At 38.8% G+C, this 18,052-nt stretch overlaps 1 protein-coding gene across 13 annotated transcripts in view; it reads left to right on the forward strand.

Annotated features, from left to right (window-relative positions):
• TFDP2 (transcription factor Dp-2) overlaps window positions 1–18,052 on the forward strand; it is a 198,181-nt gene that overhangs the window by 58,359 nt on the left and 121,770 nt on the right. The gene's annotated exons all lie outside the window — the stretch shown is intronic.

The following is an 18,052-nucleotide window of genomic DNA, read 5'->3' on the forward strand; positions in this document are numbered from 1 at the left end:
TAATCTCTACTTCTGGCCCTGATTCATTCTCCCCGTCTTTATCAAACTTCTTGGAAGAAGCTGTATGTACTTATAGTCCCATTCTCAGCTTTTATTCACTTTTCTGCCTGATGTCATCTGGCTTTGACTCCATTAATTCTTTGAAACTGCCCTTGGTTTTGTCTTTTTTTGTTGTTGTTATCAGTTTTTGACACAGTTAATGTGTCTCCTCTTTTTAAAAATAACTATATATATATAATTGTTATTTATTTATTTGGCTGTGCTGGGTATTAGTTGTGGCATGTCGGATCTTCTTTAGTAGTGGTATGTGAGATCCTTAGTTGCACTATGTGGGACCTAGTTCACTGACCAGGGATTGAAACCAGGCCCACTATATTGGGAGCACAGAGTCTTAGCCACTGCGGAAGCCCCTAAAAAATAACCTTTTAATTTTACAACAGTTTTAGATTTACAGAGAGATTACAAAAACAGTGCATAGAGTTCTCATAAACCCATCACTCAGTTTCCCTACTGTTAATATCCTGCATTAATCTAGTACAGATTTTGCAATTAATGAGCCAATATTGATACATTATAATAAATGGAAGTCCATACTTTATTCAGATTTCATTAGTTTGTAGCTTGTACCTTTTCTGTTCCAGGAGAGCATTCAGGATACCATGTTACATTTCATGAACATGTATCCTTTACCTCTTTGGCTGTGACAGTGTCTTCGACTTTCCATGTGTTTGATAACTTGACAGTTTTGAGGTGTACTGGTTAGAGATTTTGTAGAATGTTCCTCGGTAGGGAATTTTCTCATACTTAGATTGGGGTTATAGGTTTTTGAGAGAAAGACTGCAGAGATAAAAGTCCATTTTCATTACAACATAATCAAGGGTATCAACATGACTTACCATTATTGGTGTGAACCTTGATCACTTACTTGGCTGACATAGTGTCTGTCGTGTTTCTCTGCTGTAAAGTCACTCTTCTCCTTCCCCCTTTCTGCATACCATAGTCTTTGAAAGAAGTCACTGTGTGGAGTCACACTTGAGGAGTGGAGAGTTTGCTCCACTTCTTTGAGTTATGAGAATCTACATAATTTATTTGGATTTCTTCCACCCTAGATTTGTCTTTTCTCCCTTATTCATTTGTTTGTTTGTTTATACCAATGTGGACTTACAGGCATTTAGCTTATACTCCAGGAGAAGACAATGGCAGGCCACTCCAGTGTTCTTGCCTGGAGAATCCCAGGGACGGGGGAGCCTGGTGGGCTGCCATCTGTGGGTTCGCACAGAGTCAGACATGACTGAAGTGACTTAGCAGCAGCAGCAGCAGCAGCCAGTTCATAGTCCAGTTCTGTTGGATCGGCCAAAAGTTCGTTCAGGTTTCTCCATAACATCTTATAGAAAAATCCAAATGAACTTTTTGGCCAACCCAATATTTTTGTTTGTTGGTTTTTTGCTCAAATTATTAAAACTATGGCCATAGGAAGTGTTCCGTTGCTTTTCTGTGTCCCTTTGACATATTTTCCTGTCCATTCCTCAGATCAACCATTTCCCCAGAGTCCTGACTCCTTTTAATAGAAAATGTTGTTAGAACATCAGGATCTTGGTGCTGAGTGAACGATTGTTCCTGGGATGGCGTCTTTCTTTTTGAATCACTGCTTTTCTTTGTGTTTGTGATTCCATACTTTCTAAGTCTTCATAGGAAGCAGTACAGTGTAGCAGCTAAGAACAAGGGCTCTGGGGGTTTAGGGTGTAATCCTGGTTGCGTTTCTTATTTTTGTTTGTTGTTTTCAGTTGCTCAGTCATGTCTGACTCTTGAGGCTCCCTGGACTGTAGCCCGCCAGGCTCCTCTGTCCATGGGATTTCCCAGGCAGGAATACTGGAGTGGGTCGTCAGTTCTTTAACCAGGGCATCTTTTTGACTCAAGGATCGAACCCATGTCCTCTGCATTGGCAGGTAGATTCTTAACCACTGAGCTATCTGGGAAGCCCTTGCATTTCTTATACCCAACAAAATGTAAACCTGAGCAAAATGATCTCTCTAACCCAAAATACCTGTAATGATGCAGGTCATGATGCTAAGTTGCTCATAGCACCTGTAAGGATTAGATGAGGTAAGGTGCATGCATCACTTGGTTCAGTACCTAACACACAGTAAGCATTCATTATGTTCTTACCCCTTTTTCATCTTTCTTTTTGGCCATTCCCGTCAGTCTGCTCTCCTAGCTTTTCTGTTTGTCTTCTAAATGTTAGTGTTCTGTGGGGTTTTTGTTTTCTTCACCTTGTACGTTTTCCCTAGGCAATTTCATCTATTCTCATTGCTTTTGTTTCCATTTACTTTGTATGTGGTTGACTCTCAAATCTGTATCTCTGGCCCAGACCTTTGTCTTGAGTTTTTGTATCTTCAGCTGCTTGTTTGACACCTTCAGTTGATTAACTTACACACATCTCAGACTCTGTCTGTAATTAAAGTGATTATTTCACCTTCTCAAAACCCATTTCCCCCTTTTCTTTATTTTACTTGACAGTGCAGCCTTCTACCCTTTGCCCAAATCAGAAGTTTCATCTTTGCCTCCTTTTTTCCCTCTCTCTCTTTGACATCAGATCCCTTGCAAGATTTGTTGATTCTACCCACCCAGTTCTTCCCACCCATTTTCTTTATTTTGTTGCTATTATCTTAGTTCAGACTTGTAAAGTCGCTCAGTTGTGTCTGAGTCTTTGTGACTCCATGGACTGTAGCCCACCAGGCTCCTCTCTCCATGGGATTTTCCAGGCAAGAGTACTAGAGTGGGTTGCCATTTCCTTCTCCAGGGGATCTTCCCGACCCAGGGATCGAACCTGGGTCTCCAGCATTGCAGACAGACGCTTTACCCTCTGAGCCACCAGAGAAGCCATAAGCTATTTCCTGGACTACTATAGCTATTTTATTTACTTCAAGATTCTATGTTTCTTTTCTGTTTCATTCATTGTATTATAGTTACATGTTTTTTCTCAAACACAAATCTGAATAAGTCTTCCCAAGTTAGATACATTTTTTGTTCCTTATTGCCCTCAAGATAATGCCCAGACTCCAGTTTAAAAGATCCTTCCCATTATGATTCTTGCTTTCCTCTTCAGCCTTATCTCAGACCTTTATGCCTCTTGTCGCACTGAGCTGCCTTCTGACCATCCCTGTCTCCCTGCTCTGCCATCCTTCTCCTTTCCTCCCTTACCCCACCATCCCTGTCTCTGTCTTGCCGTATGCTCTTCTCTGTGCCTATGATGTTATTCCTCTGACACCATCCTACACTTCCCTCTTGATAGATACATGTTTCATCCGGCTCATTTCTTTTGTGTTTTTTTTTCAGTATTTATTTATTTTTGACTGCACTGGGCCCTTGTTGCTGCAAGCGGGATTTTCTCTACTTGTGGCAAGTGGTGGCCGCTCTTGGTTGTGGTGTGCAGGCTTCTCATTGCGGTGGCTTCTCTTGTTGCAACTCATGGGCTCTTAGAGCTCGTGGGCTCAGTAGCTGTGGCGCACAGGTTTAGTTGCTCCCTTGGCATGTGGGAATCTTCCCAAACCAGGGATTGAACCTTTGTCCCCTGCACCGGCAGGTGGATTCTCAGCCTCTGGATCACCAGGGACATCCCCATCTGGCTAATTTCTGTTCACTCCTAGCATCTAAATTTAGATCTTATTTCCACTTGGCCCTTAAACCTCTAATACTCTCTACTCACCCCTATTGCAGTATTTATCACACTGAACATTAATTACTGATTTATTTATTGGTCCCCACCTACTTCCATGAAGTCAGAGAGTTTTTATTAGTCATCATTGTTTCTCTAGGATAGATTTTTCAAAGTGGCTATCCCAAATTGGAACTTGGTTTATGTCTTTCCTTTGACCTGTAATCCCTCTGGCCCCTGGGCAAAATCCTATTTACTATTTAAAGTCTATCTGATTGTGAATTCCTCTGTACCTCCTTTGTGTTATGTCACTGTGCCTCCTTTGTGTTAACCTTTGGACCCTGCACATATTTTATTCTTGTCCTTATCATGTAATATTGTATTTCTTTATATGATTCTCCTTTTCTTTTAATAGACTGAGCTCTTTAAGCTCAGAGTTCATATTTTTGTCTTTAGAGTCTAGCTTAGCATCTAGTACAATCATACTTACCCAGTAAATTTTTTAAATTATTTTTTACTGAAATATAATTAATTTAAAATACTGTGTTAGTTTCTGGTATACATCCAAGTGATTCAGTTATAAATACATTATTTTTAATATGTTCTTTTTCCCTTATAGGTTCTTACAAGGTGTTGTATAGGTTATTATAAAATATTGAATATAGTTCTCCATGCTATACAGTAGGACCTTGTTGTTTATTTTGTATATAGTAGTTTCTATCTGCTAATCCAAGATCCTAGTTTATCCCTCCCCACCCTTCCCCTTTGTATACTCAGTAAATAATAAACTGCAGGAGCTTGTTTTGTAATATTCCCAGACTTTTAATGCAAATATTAATTTATCTAACCTTCAAGAAGTATATAAAGAAGGAGTGTAAAAAAAAGAAACCTTCAGTGTTTTTTGAAGCAAAGCATTAAGGTATTCAGTGAGGAAGGTTTCTGAGCTTTTTGTCTTGGGGCATCTATCTAAGAATTGGAGGTCTGAAAGTTACTTCTTTGGTTAAGAACAAGCCTGAAGATCATTGTATTCTGTCATAACCATGCAAATAACAGATGATTTAAAAGCAGTTGTATTATTTTTTAAAATGAGAGAAAAAGATACTGTAACTCAGGGCTTCATTATCTATGATGTTTGAAAGCCCAGTGGCACCTTTGTGAAAGATCAGGGATTCCTCCCTTATCTGGGAGGCACATGCTGTTTCTTGGGCTATTAGGAGTGGTTCTAACAAGGGAAAGAGGCCATATTTGCGCATAAGCTATATGCCGTCCTCCAGCAGCTGCCGGATCAGCAGCTGCTGTGGGCTGACTTGCAGATAGATGAGACCTGCCCCATATCCTCCTCTTGTTCCTTTATGTCCTTTGCAGAGCAATGCCCCCTTGCCAGCTCCTTCTTTGCTTACACATCAAATTTAAAATATGCGTGTCTCTTACTGACGGCCAGTTCCATACCATCCAAGATATGGTGGCTTCCATCTAAAAGAAATGTCAACCTGTTAAAAGGAACACAGCAGCTCAAAGGAGGGGATCAGTTCAGTTCAGTTGCTCAGTCATGTCCAACTCTTTGTGATCCATGGGGTCACATGCAACACGCCAGGCTTCCCTGTCCATCACCGGTTCCTGGAGTTTACTCAAACTCACGTCCATTGAATCAGTGATGCCATCCAACCATCTCATCCTCTGTTGTCCCCTTCTCCTCCCACCTTTGATCTTTCCCAGCATCAAGGTCTTTTCTAGTGAATCAGTTCTTCGCATCAGGTAGCCAAAGTATTGGAGGTTCAGCTTCAGCATCAATCCTTCCAATGAACACCCAGGACTGAGCTCCTTTAGGATGGACTGGTTGGATCTCCTTGCAGTCCAAGGGACTCTCAAGAGTCTTCTTCAACACCACAGTTCAAAAGCATCGATTCTTTGGTGCTTAGTTTTCTTTATAGTCCATCTCTCACATCCATACATGAGAACTGGAAAAACCATAACTTTGACTAGATGGACCTTTGTCAGCAAAGTAATCTCTCTGCTTTTTAATATGCTCTCCAGGTTTGTCGTAACTTTTCTTCCAAGGAGCAAGTATCTTTTAATTTCATGGCTGCAGTCACCATCTGAAGTGATTTTGGAGCCCAAGAAAATAAAATCGGTCACCATTTCCATTGTTTCCACATCTATTTTCCATGAAGTGATGGGACCAGATGCCATGATCTTAGTTTTCTGAGTGTTGAATTTTAAGCCAACTTTTTCACTCTCCTCTTTCACTTTTATCAAGAGGCTCTTTAGTTCTTCGCTTTCTGCCATAAGGGTGGTGTCATCTGCATATCTGAGGTTATTGATATTCAGTCTTGATTCCAGCTTGTGCTTCACCCAGTCCAGCATTTCTCATGATGTACTCTGCATATAAGTTAAATAAGCAGGTTGACAATATACAGCCTTGATGTGCTATTTTTCCCGATATGGAACCAGTCTGTTCCATGTCCAGTTCTAACTGTTGCTTCTTGTCCTGCATACATATTTCTCAGGAGGCAGGTCAGGTGGTCTGATATTCCCATCTCTTTCAGAATTTTCCACAGTTTGTTTTGATCCACACAGTCAAAGGCTTTAGTGTAGTCAATAAAGCAGAAGTAGATGTGTTTCTGGATCTCTCTTGCTTTTTCTATGATCCAGCAGATGTTGACAATTTGATCTCTGGTTCCTCTGGAAGTTCAGGGTTCACGTACAGTTGAAGCCTGGCTTGGAGGATTTGAGCATTACTGTGCTAGTGTGTGAGGTGAATGCACTTGTGCGGTAGTTTGAGCATTCTTTGGCATTTCCTTTGGCATTTTCTTTGAGCATTCTTTGGCATTTCCTTCTACCAAAATCCTTCTGCATGCTTTGGTCACAACTGAATTAATGGAGCCTAAAGAATCAAGTGCGGTAGTTCAAGCATTCTTTGACATTGCCTTTCTTTGGGATTGGAATGAAAACTGACCTTTTCCAGTCCTGTGGCCACTGCTGAGTTTTCCAGATTTGCTGACATATCGAGTGCAGCACTTTCACAGCATCATCATTTAGGATTTGGAATAGCTCAACTGGAATTCCATCACCTCCACTAGCTTTGTTTGTAGTGATGCTTCCTAAGGCCCACTGGACTTTGCACTCCAGAATGTCTGACTCTAGGTAAGTGATCACATCATCGTGATCATCTGGGTCATGAAGATCTTTTTTGTACAGTTCTGTGTATTCTTGCCACCTCTTTTCAATATCTTCTGATTCTGTTAGGTCCATGCCATTTCTGTCCTTTATTGAGCCCATCTTTGCATGAAATGTTCCCCTGGTATCTCTAGTTTTCTTGAAGAGATCTCTAGTCTATCACGGGATAGTCAGAATCCTTATATGGAGGCCAAACTAGTGGAAAAGGTAAGAGAAAGCGAGAAACGGGAATGGAGACTTGAGGGTATAGTCACCAGCACAGAGAAAGTTGTTTTGGAACTAAAAATATATTCAAAGTCCTTAAATCTAAGGAAGATTGAAAATAAAATATGGCAAAGATGTACTGTAAGCAGAACAATATCAATACCAAATAAACATACTAATAGCATCAAGCTGTTAAAGGAACAAAGAGAAATATAAACGAAGAGAAATATGCATTGTAACAAAAGGAACAGGAATCCAATTTTCAGAAAATGAGCAAAATTTATGAATAAACTGTTCACAGAAAAATATCAAGGGCTCTTAACACATGAAAAGGCACTATACCTAATTCATAAACCATACATAATTTAAAATTACACTGAGTACCATTTTTCACTCTACAAGATTGGAGAGTGTCAGAAATTAGATAAATCACTGTTGTCAAGGGTGTAGGATCATTTGCTATCTTATACTGCTGGTGAGAGCATAACCTTTATGGGAAGCAGTTTCGTGCTATTTATTAATTTAACATTCACATTTCCTTTGAGCAACCCATCCCTTTTTAGGAATGTATTCTACTGATATGCTTGTAAATTTAGGAAATAACACTTAATCTTTGCAATATTGTGTGTATAGCAGAATACTGGCAACAGTGTAAATCCTTCAGTAAGATCTAGTTAAATAAATTATGTTCAGTACATATAAAGGAACATTACACAGATGTAAAATGGGGAGTGAGAAAGCTATGTATGAATATACAATGTCTGCAGAGAAACATTAATGAGATGTACAGAACATGTGCTGAATAACCATTTGTTTAAAAAGAAGCGATAGATAAACACGTATTATATAAAAGTAGACACAAATAATATATAAAGAGACTTGACATTCCTTTATAATCCCAGTAATCAAAACAGTGTGGTATCAACAAAAATAAGAAAATCGGTCAATGGGATGGAACAGAGAGCCCAGAAAAAGACTTACACAAATATATTCAACTAAGCTTTGACAAAGGTTCAAAGACAATTGAAGGGAGAAGTCTTTTCAACAAATGAGGTTGGAACAACTAGATATTCACATGAGGGAAAAAAAAAAGAATTCAGACACAGACTTTGCACCTATCACAAAGTTAACTCAAAATGGATCATAGACCTAAATGTACACCTTAAAACTCCTAGAATAAAAATAAAAGAAAATCTAACTGATCTTCAGTGTGGTAATGACTTTTTAGATACAACACAAAAAAGCATGATCCATGAAAGAAGAAATTGGGCTTTAATGTTGGATTTCATTAAGATTAAAACTTCTCTATGAAAGATATCATTTCTCTCACTACCAGATAAGGAATGTCAAGTCCCTGTCTTTATATTTTACGTGTTTTGGGTGGTTCTCCAAGCTTCAAGCTGGAGAACTGATAATTCTCCAGTTCTCCAAGCTTTCTTCTTTAATATTGTGTTGACTATTCTGGGTCTTTTGCCTTTCCATGTAAACTTTAGAATCAGTTTGAGATATCCACAAGGTAACTTACTGGGATTTTAATTGAGGTTGCATTGAGTCTGTACCTCAAGTTGGGAATAACTGACACCTTAATGATATTGATTCTTCTATTCATGAACATGGACTTCAGTTCAGTTCAGTCGCTCAGTCATGTCCGACTCTTTACGATCCCATGAATCACAGCACGCCAGGCCTCTCTGTCCATCACAAACTCCCAGAGTTTACTCAAACTCATGTCCATCGAGTAGGTGATGCCATCCAGCCATCTCTTCCTCTGTCGGCCCCTTCTCCTGCCTCCAATCCCTCCCAACATCAGAGTCTTTTCCAGTGAGTCAACTCTTCACATGAGGTGGCCAAAGTACTGGAGTTTCAGCTTCAGCATCAGTCCTTCCAATGAACACCCAGGACTGATCTCCTTTAGGATGGACTGGTTGGATCTCCTTGCAGCCCAAGGGACTCTCAAGAGTCTTCTCCTCTTTAGGGAGAGACAGTACTTGACTTTGACAAAGTCAAAGGCTTGGCATAGTCAATAAAGCAGAAATAGATGTTTTTCTGGAACTCTCTTGCTTTTTCAGTGATCCAGCTGGTGTTTGCAATTTGATCTCTGGTTCCTCTGCCTTTTCTAAAACCAGCTTGAATATCTGAAAGTTCACGGTTCACGTATTGCTGAAGCCTGGCTTGGAGAATTTTGAGCATTACTTTACTAGCATGTGAGATGAGTGCAACTGTGCAGTAGAGTCCCTTAGTTAAGCAAAAATCCATGGTCTGAAAGTATAAGACACATGAGGCTTGAGGCTATCTCAGTACTAGACACATAGAAAGTACTGAAAAGAAAAAAAAAAGTTTTCTCAATTCAGTGAAAAATCTCAGGCAGAAAAATCAGTCTCTTGCTTAAGAAATGGAGACTTCTCTATACCCCTACAGCACAGGGGTAGCAACTTCACCTAGGAAGCTGTTAGAAATATGAATTCTCAGACCCCACCCCAGACCTACTGAATCAGAAACTCTGGAGGCCATCTTTATAAGATGCCCTCCAGGTGATACTGCTGCTTGCTAAAATGTAATGATGACTGGACCCCAGCACTCCAAACCTCCAGGCATTCTAAGAAAACATCATCATTTATAATCAGGGAGTGGAAAAAAGGTAAGTTTTTTGAAACGATTATTCTAATTGCTGTTTTGCTCATCTGGGAGGCTGAGGGCCTTCATGTTGGGTGTTTTCATCTTCTGTTCCATTTCCACTATGTTTGTGATCTGTGTGTCTGCCGTGTCAGTCTTGCTACTTGTCAGACTTTAATGGGTCCCAGACGGACTCACCGAAGGGGCTGTAAAGAATGTCCCCAGAGAAATGGATGATGAGAGAGTTCCCAGCTTACTCTGAGATATGCACAATGTTAGATTTAATTAGTTTCACAAGCAGAAAATGAAAGAAGCAATTTGTATTACCAGTAAATCCTGGTAGCAATTTCCTTTTCCTTCAAAATATAGCTTGTAATTTATTCAGGCTGGTCTTTTTCAATAATTTAACTGGCAACTGGTGGATATTTCCTGCATATCTGATAAAATGATAAAGAAAGTTTCAAACATCAAAGGAACAATGAAGGAAATGAAGAAGAAGAAAATTAATATTTGACTGAGTACCCAATACATGCTAAGTATTATGCACAAAGCTTTACATGTTGGAGTCAAATGAGGAAATATAATCCCTCTGAGGTAGGCATTACGATCACCAAAGCACAAATGTGAAAATCAAAGAGTTGTAGTATATTTTCTGTGTTATCAGTTGTAGGCCTAGTAAATAGCAAAGCTGAAATTTGAAGCTGTGCTTCAGTGGTTCCAAAACCTGTGCCTTCTCAAATATACCAAACTTACTTAGCAACATGAAGCAACATACAATGTGTTTCCATTAGGATGAATTAAAAAAAAAATCCTAAAGAAATACAGTGAGTAAATTTTTAGCAATTTTTATTAATAGCTTTCCTATTTAGTGTTTCCTTAAAGACACATATAGCTTTAAAAAAGATTAGCTACCAATTTTATTTACTATGTAGTTTATAAAAATGAGGAGAAGCCAGGGTAAATGTCTGAAATGGCAATTTAACCTTTCCTAAATAACATTTGTGATTTCGATTGCTAGTTTTAACTTTAAAAACAGTGTTGGCAACTAAGCTGCTGAACAGTTTTATAGCATCCTTTTTGATATTTTGCCTTGGATTTCGCAGCTCATGCAAATTTCATGTTGGTCATAAGCAAGTTAAGTTTAAATGGGGAAATTCAGAGAAAGAAAGCATTTAAGAGATTGATTTTAGAAGTAAATTCCAAGTGTCAAGCATAATTGTCTTCTTCCCTTAGTGCGGTAGGTTTGAAATTAACCAGTACCAATAATTGTTACCAGTAATAAGCAACAGGGCTTACTGTGGAGCAGTTTTCCTCTAGAAGACAATGGGCCATATGGGAATAGGAAATAAAAACGGACACTTAGATCAACTCCATTTTCCAACAACTAAGCAAATAAGAAATCACAAAAAGAAAGACCTTTTAACATCAACAGTATTCTACTCTGCCGGCTGAGTTACAAGCTGATTCACTGAAGACGGAATTTGAAATACTTCAGAAACAAGACTGCAGATATTCTTTCCCCAAAAAAGAATGATGTCCGTTTATTATCCTTTCATAAGAAACAGCAACTGGGTATTTCAAAACGTAAAAAATAAGATCATCATGTCATGCTCTATAATAAAGCAACCTACATTAACTATCGGAATAGAGAATACAAATTTATATTTAAAATGGGGGGAAAAGTCATTTTATTGGGTCTCAGGTACAATATACTGTTATCAAAATTATTTATAAATCTGCAACATGCAATCAAAACACAGAACAAAATTATGTAATTCTACCTAACCACAATATTCATTGTGAAAGAAGCTTAACAGGAAGATAAAAAATGGAGCAAGCACAGCCTATTTTAAACATTTTACTTTTTCCTTTATTTTCTGTTTTAAATCAGGAACTCAAACTTTGTTTCTAAAAGATTCTTATTTTGATAGTTAATTATGTAGTATGATAAATTAAAGGGAAAATGTTAGTCACTCAGCTGTGTACAATTCTTTGGGAACCCACAGACTGCAGCTCACCAGGCTTCTCTGTCCATGGGATTCTCCAGGCAAGAATACTGGAGAGGGTGCCTTTTCCTTCTTCAAGGGATCTTCCCAACCCAGGGATCAAACCCGGGTCTCCTGCATGGCAGGCAGATTCTTCACTGTCTGAGTCAGCTATACTAACCACAGTTCTTTAAATAAAACTTGTAGATAAACAGGAAAAATACAAAAGAGAAAAAGATCAGATGGCACTGGTCCTATGGGAAAAGCAAGCTGCTGAACTGAACAGGTCAATAAAACTACTTGTAGAATGGGTTAATTGTCAATTGTCAGACCAGTAAGATATTTTTAAATATCCTGACACCAAACTCAGATTCAAAAGGCAAAGCCAGAACCATTCACTGTGTTTATTAAAATATAATCTCTCACTAAGCCCCACACAGCAAAAGAAGCCAAACTTACCCTAATGTGACCTCAGATTTAGAAGCCTGCCAAAGAATTTTTATAGAAATAGCAACCAAATGTTGCTTGTACCTACTGTGCAAAGTAATACAAAATAAAACAAAAGCTTACTAGATATGAGTACTTAAACTTGTGAAATTAAAAAAAAAAATTGTGGCAAATGTTTGCAGCCCCTTTAATTAACCATATAATTCCAAAATATACAAGCTACTCTACCTTTAACATTTTGAGCACTGAAATAATCTGTAACACCAGTTCCTGACTCTTTCACCTTTCCAGTTCCTTTTAAAGTTTTGCTCATCAAGAAAATGAAGTTCTCATGTTCCCTTCATGGCAGACATGCATTCATATGGTCCCTACAAGGAGCCATTCCAACAACACTTTTGGGAAAACTCAGAATTCCTTCTGTTCTTACTGCCTTGCCCGCAAGTTTGCTTTCTTTTATTTCTGTTCCCAGGCTGTGAAAATCTTTTCAAAAAATGTCATAAAACTTGAATAACTGGTTCTTTATAAATGTATGTACTCTAGCCTCAATTGGTTCCCTGCTGCTACACAAGAACCAGAATCATCTCTAGATTATTAGGGATTAAAAATAGTACAAAACAGGCTCTAATATTCTCCAAATAGATAATTCATAAGCTTCCCTCAAAATTAGGTGGTGTATCTGTAGAGAATTCAAAGTTTTTGTGACATGTAAAAGTCAATGTAATTCACCAAATTCAAGGCTAAAAATATCCCACCATGTAGTCACTACAATAGGTGCAGAAAAAGGTGTTTCACAAAATCTAACAATCACTCATTATCAAAGTACTCAGAAAACTTAGAAGGGAAATCTACTCAACCAGATGCACGGCAGCTATAAAAACTCTACAGCTAACATCATGTTGTTGTTGTTTAGTCGTTGAGTCGGGTCTGACTCTTTTGTTACCCTGTAGACTGTAGCCAGCCAGGCTCCACTGCCCATGGGACTTCCCAGGTAAGGACAAGGTTGCCATTTCCCATTTCCACTGGACCTTCCCAAGCCAGCAATGGAATTCACAGGTGAATTCTTTACCACTCAGCCACCTGGGAAGCCTGGCTAACATAATAAAAGACTAAAAAAAAAAAAAAAAAAAAGACTTCATAATTTCATCCTAAGAGCAGGAACAAGGCAAGAATTTCTGTTCTCACCATTTCTACTCAACACTGAACTAGAAGTCCTAATCAGTGACATTAACAAAGAAAAAGAAATAAAAATTGGAAAGGAAAAGTTAAACTAATTTTATTTACAGATCACATGACAGTATGTGTGGAAAATCCTAAAGAATCTTTACGAGTTACTAAAAATAAGTTTCATGAGGCAGCAGGTTACAAAAAAGTATAAAAACCAACAATGTCTACATACTAGCAAAGAAAAACTGGAAATTGAAATTTAAAATACCATTTAAAAAACTGAAAGTAATGCATGACTATAGCAAGGTTAAAAGATACAAGGCTAATGTATAAAAGTCAACTACTTTCTTATATACCAGCAATGAATAATTGGTGTTTAAAACTAAAAATACAAAGCCATTTTACATTAGCACCAAAAATGAAATACTTAAGGATATATCCAGTTCTTATGTATAAGATCTGTATGTCGAAAACTATCAAATTGTGATGAAAGAAATCAGAGATCCAATTAATGGAAAGATAAGTCCAGGTTGCTAAAGCCTGGCTTGGAGAATTTTGAGCATTACTTTACTATCGTGTGAGATGAGTGCAATTGTGCGGTAGTTTGAGCATTCTTTGGGATTGCCTTTCTTTGGGATTGGAATGAAAACTGACCTTTTCCAGTCCTGTGGCCACTGCTGAGTTTTCCAAATTGGCTGGCATATTGAGTGCAGCACTTTCACAGCATCATCTTTCAGGATTTGAAATAGCTCAACTGGAATTCCATCACCTCCACTGGCTTTGTTCATGGTGATGCTTTCTAAGGCCCACTTGACTTCACATTCCAGGATGTCTGGCTCTAGGTAAGTGATCCCACCATTGTGATTATCTGGGTCATGAAGATTTTTTTTGTACAGTTCTTCTGTGTATTCTTGCCACCTCTTCTTAATATCTTCTGCTTCTGTTAGGTCCATACCATTTCTGTCCTTTATTGAGCCCATCTTTGCATGAAATGTTTCCTTGGTATCTCTAATTTTCTTGAAGAGATCTCTAGCCTTTTCCATTCTGTTGTTTTCCTCTATTTCTTTGCATTGATCCCTGAGGAAGGCTTTCTTATCTCTCCTTGCTATTCTTTGGAACTCTGCATTCAAATGGGACTATCTTTCCTTTTCTCCTTTGCTTTTTGCTTCTCTTCTTTTCACAGCTATTTGTAAGGCCACCTCAGACAACCATTTTGCCTTTTGCATTTCTTTTCCATGGGGATGGTCTTGATCCCTGTCTCCTGTACAATGTCATGAACCTCTATCCATAGTTCATCAGGCAATCTGTCTATCAGATCTAGTCCCTTAAATTTGTTCTCACTTCCACTGTATAGTCATAAGGGATATGATTTAGGTTAGTGGTTTCCCCTACTTTCTTCAATTTCAGTCTAAATTTGGCAATAAGAAGTTCATGATCTGAGCCACAGTCAGCTCCTGGTCTTGTTTTTGCTGACTGTATAGAGCTTCTCCATCTTTGGCTGTAAAGAATATAATCAGTCTGATTTCGATGTTGACCATCTGGTGATGTCCATGTGTAGAATCTTCTCTTGTGTTGTTGGAAGAGGGTGTTTGCTATGACCAGTGCGTTCTCTTGGCAAAACGCTCTTAGCGTTTGCCCTGCTTCATTCTGTACTCCAAGGCCAAATTTGCCTGTTACTCCAGGTTTTTCTTGACTTCCTACTTTTGCATTCCAGTCCACTATAATGAAAAGGACATCTTTTTTGGGTGTTAGTTCTGAAAGGTCTTGTAGATCTTCATAGAACCATTCAACTTCAACTTCTTCAGCATTACTGGTTGGGGCATAGACTTGAATTACCGTGATATTGAATGGTTTGCCTTGGAAACGAACAGAGATCATACTGTCGTTTTTGAGATTGCATCCAAGTACTGCATTTCAGACTCTTTTGTTGACCATGATGGCTACTTCATTTCTTCTAAGGGATTCCTGCCCACAGTAGTAGATATAATGGTCATCTGAGTTAAATTCACCCATTCTAGTCCATTTTAGTTCGCTGATTCCTAGAATGTTGACATTCACTCTTGCCATCTCCTGTTTGACTACTTCCAATTTGCCTTGATTCATGGACCTAACATTCCAGGTTCCTATGCAATATTGCTCTTTACAGCACCGGACCTTGCTTCTATCACCAGTCACATCCACAACTGGATATTGTTTTTGCTTTGACTCCATCCCTTCATTCTTTCTGGAACTTCATTCTTTCGTGAAGTTCCAGATGTTCAAGCTGATTTTAGAAAAGGCACAGGAACCAGAAATCAAATTGTCAATATCCGCTGGATCATCGAAAAAGCAAGAGAGTTCCAGAAAAACGTCTATTTCTGCTTTATTGACCATGCCAAAGCCTTTGACTGTGTGGATCACAATAAACTGTGGGAAATTCTGAAAGAGATGGGAATACCAGACCACCTGACCTGCCTCTTGAGAAACCTATATGCAGGTCAGGAATCAACAGGTAGAACTGGCCATGGAACAACAGACTGGTTCCAAATAGGAAAAGGAGTACGTCAAGGCTGTATATTGTCACCCTGCTTATTTAACTTATATGCAGAGTACATCATGCGAAACACTGGGCTGGAAGAAGCACAAGCTGGAATCAAGATTGCCGGGAGAAATATCAATAACCTCAGATATGCAGATGACACCACCCTTATGGCAGAAAGTGAAGAGGAACTAAAAAGCCTTTGATGAAAGTGAAAGAGGAGAGTGAAAAAGTTGGCTTAAAGCTCAACATTCAGAAAACTAAGAGCATGGCATCCAGTCTCATCACTTCATGGCAAATAGATGGGAAAACAGTGGAAACAGTGTCAGACTTTATTTTTTTGGGCTCCATAATTACTGCAAATGGTGATTGCAACCATGAAATTAAAGGACGCTTACTCCTTGGAAGGAAAGTTATGACCAACCTAGACAGCATATTTAAAAGCAGAGACATTACTTTGCCAACAAAGGTCCATCTAGTCTCTTTTCCAGTGGTCATGTATGGATGTGAGAGTTGGACTGTGAAGAAAGCTGAGCGCCGAAAAATTGATGCTTTTGAACTGTGGTGTTGGAGAAGACTCTTGAGAGTCCCTTGGACTGTGAGGAGATCCAACCAGTCCATCCTAAAGGAGATCAGTCCTGGATGTTCATTGGAAGGACTGATGCTGAAGCTGAAACTCCAGTACTTTGGCCACCTCATGAGAAGAGCTGACTCATTGGAAAAGACCCTGATACTTGGAGGGATTGAGGGCAGGAGGAGAAGGGGCTGACAGAGGATGAGATGGCTGGATGGCATCACCAACTCAATGGACATGAGTTTGAGTAAACAGCGGGAATTTGTGATGGACAAGGAGGCCTGGTATGCTTCGATTCATGGGGTCGTAAAGAGTCGGACACGACTGGACGACTGAACTGAACTGAAGGGGCTCTATAAGGAGCAGTTCTAAAAGAAAAGATTAGTGAAGAAAGGAGCATAGGCTATCCATTTTATTGCCCCCCACGCTATCCTGTTGCTTTTTCAAACCTCTGTCCTCATGTTATAGCAATATTTTATCTTTTGCTAATTTTAATGCAAAAACATTGGCTCTTATAGTTCTGTCTCTAAGTATCTCTTCTACGTATCCAGCCTGCCATGCTGCAGTCCATGGGGTCATGAAGAGTCAGACAGGACTGAGCGACTCAACCAAGTATCTGTCCTAAGGATGTAAATTTTGACTAGCCATTAATATAGAGAAAGATAGAGATATTTATCATAGCATTATTTATAAGTAACAAAAAGTAGCTCACACACATAAGTATATTATTACTAGGTGATTTTTAAAGTAAGTTATGTATGTTTGCATATGATAGCTAATTTTGTCATCAGATTTTGCCTATGAAGCAAAACATTTTCAAGATAGAAAATGCTTAATACACATAATTATTTTATGTAGGGATGTTTTGATATAATTTAACCTCTCACATTTAAGTAAAATTGCATGTATTATGTGTTCTTAACTATATGACTGAAGCTCCAATACTTGGCTTCCTGATGCAGACCCGACTTACTGGAAAAGACCCTGATGCTGGGAAAGATTAAGGGCAAGAGGAGAAGGGAGTGGCAGTAGATGAGATGGTTAAATAACACCACAGACTCAATGGACATGAGTTTGAGCAAACTCCAGGAGATAGTGAAGGTACAGGGAAGCCTGGTGCGATGTAGTCCATGCAGTCACAAAGAGTCGGACACTATTTAGTGACTGAACAACAAAAAACTATATGACATTTACAGAAAAATATGAGGAAATATATCCAATTATAAGCATCTTTTAAAAGATGGGATAATGATTGATTGGTTCTATATATTCTTTTCTGCATTTAGTAATACATCCATAATAGGTATTTACTTTTCTAATGAAGATATTCATGTCATATATTTACATATGTGTATATATATTTCAAGTTTTAGTTGAAATATATAGAGAAAAGTACAAATATAGGTGCACAGCCCAGTGAAATTTTTTTAATATTTATTGGCTGCCTTGGGTCTTGGTTGTGACATGAGGGATCTTTAATTGCTGTGCATGGACTCTCTAGTTGTGGCATGTGGATTCAGAAGTGTACTGGCTCAGTTGTTGTATTGTGCAGGCTTAGTTGCTCTGTGGCATGTGGAATCTTAGTTCCCAGACCAAGAATTGAACCCACGTTCCCTGCGTTGCAATGTGGATTTTTAACCCTGGACCTCCAGGGAAGTCCCAGCTCAGTGAAATTTCACAAACCAGCACTTGGAACTAGAAGCAAAATGCCAGCA

Source organism: Muntiacus reevesi, chromosome 8 (genome assembly GCF_963930625.1).
Source record: "Muntiacus reevesi chromosome 8, mMunRee1.1, whole genome shotgun sequence".
Classification (NCBI taxonomy): Eukaryota; Metazoa; Chordata; class Mammalia; order Artiodactyla; family Cervidae; genus Muntiacus; species Muntiacus reevesi.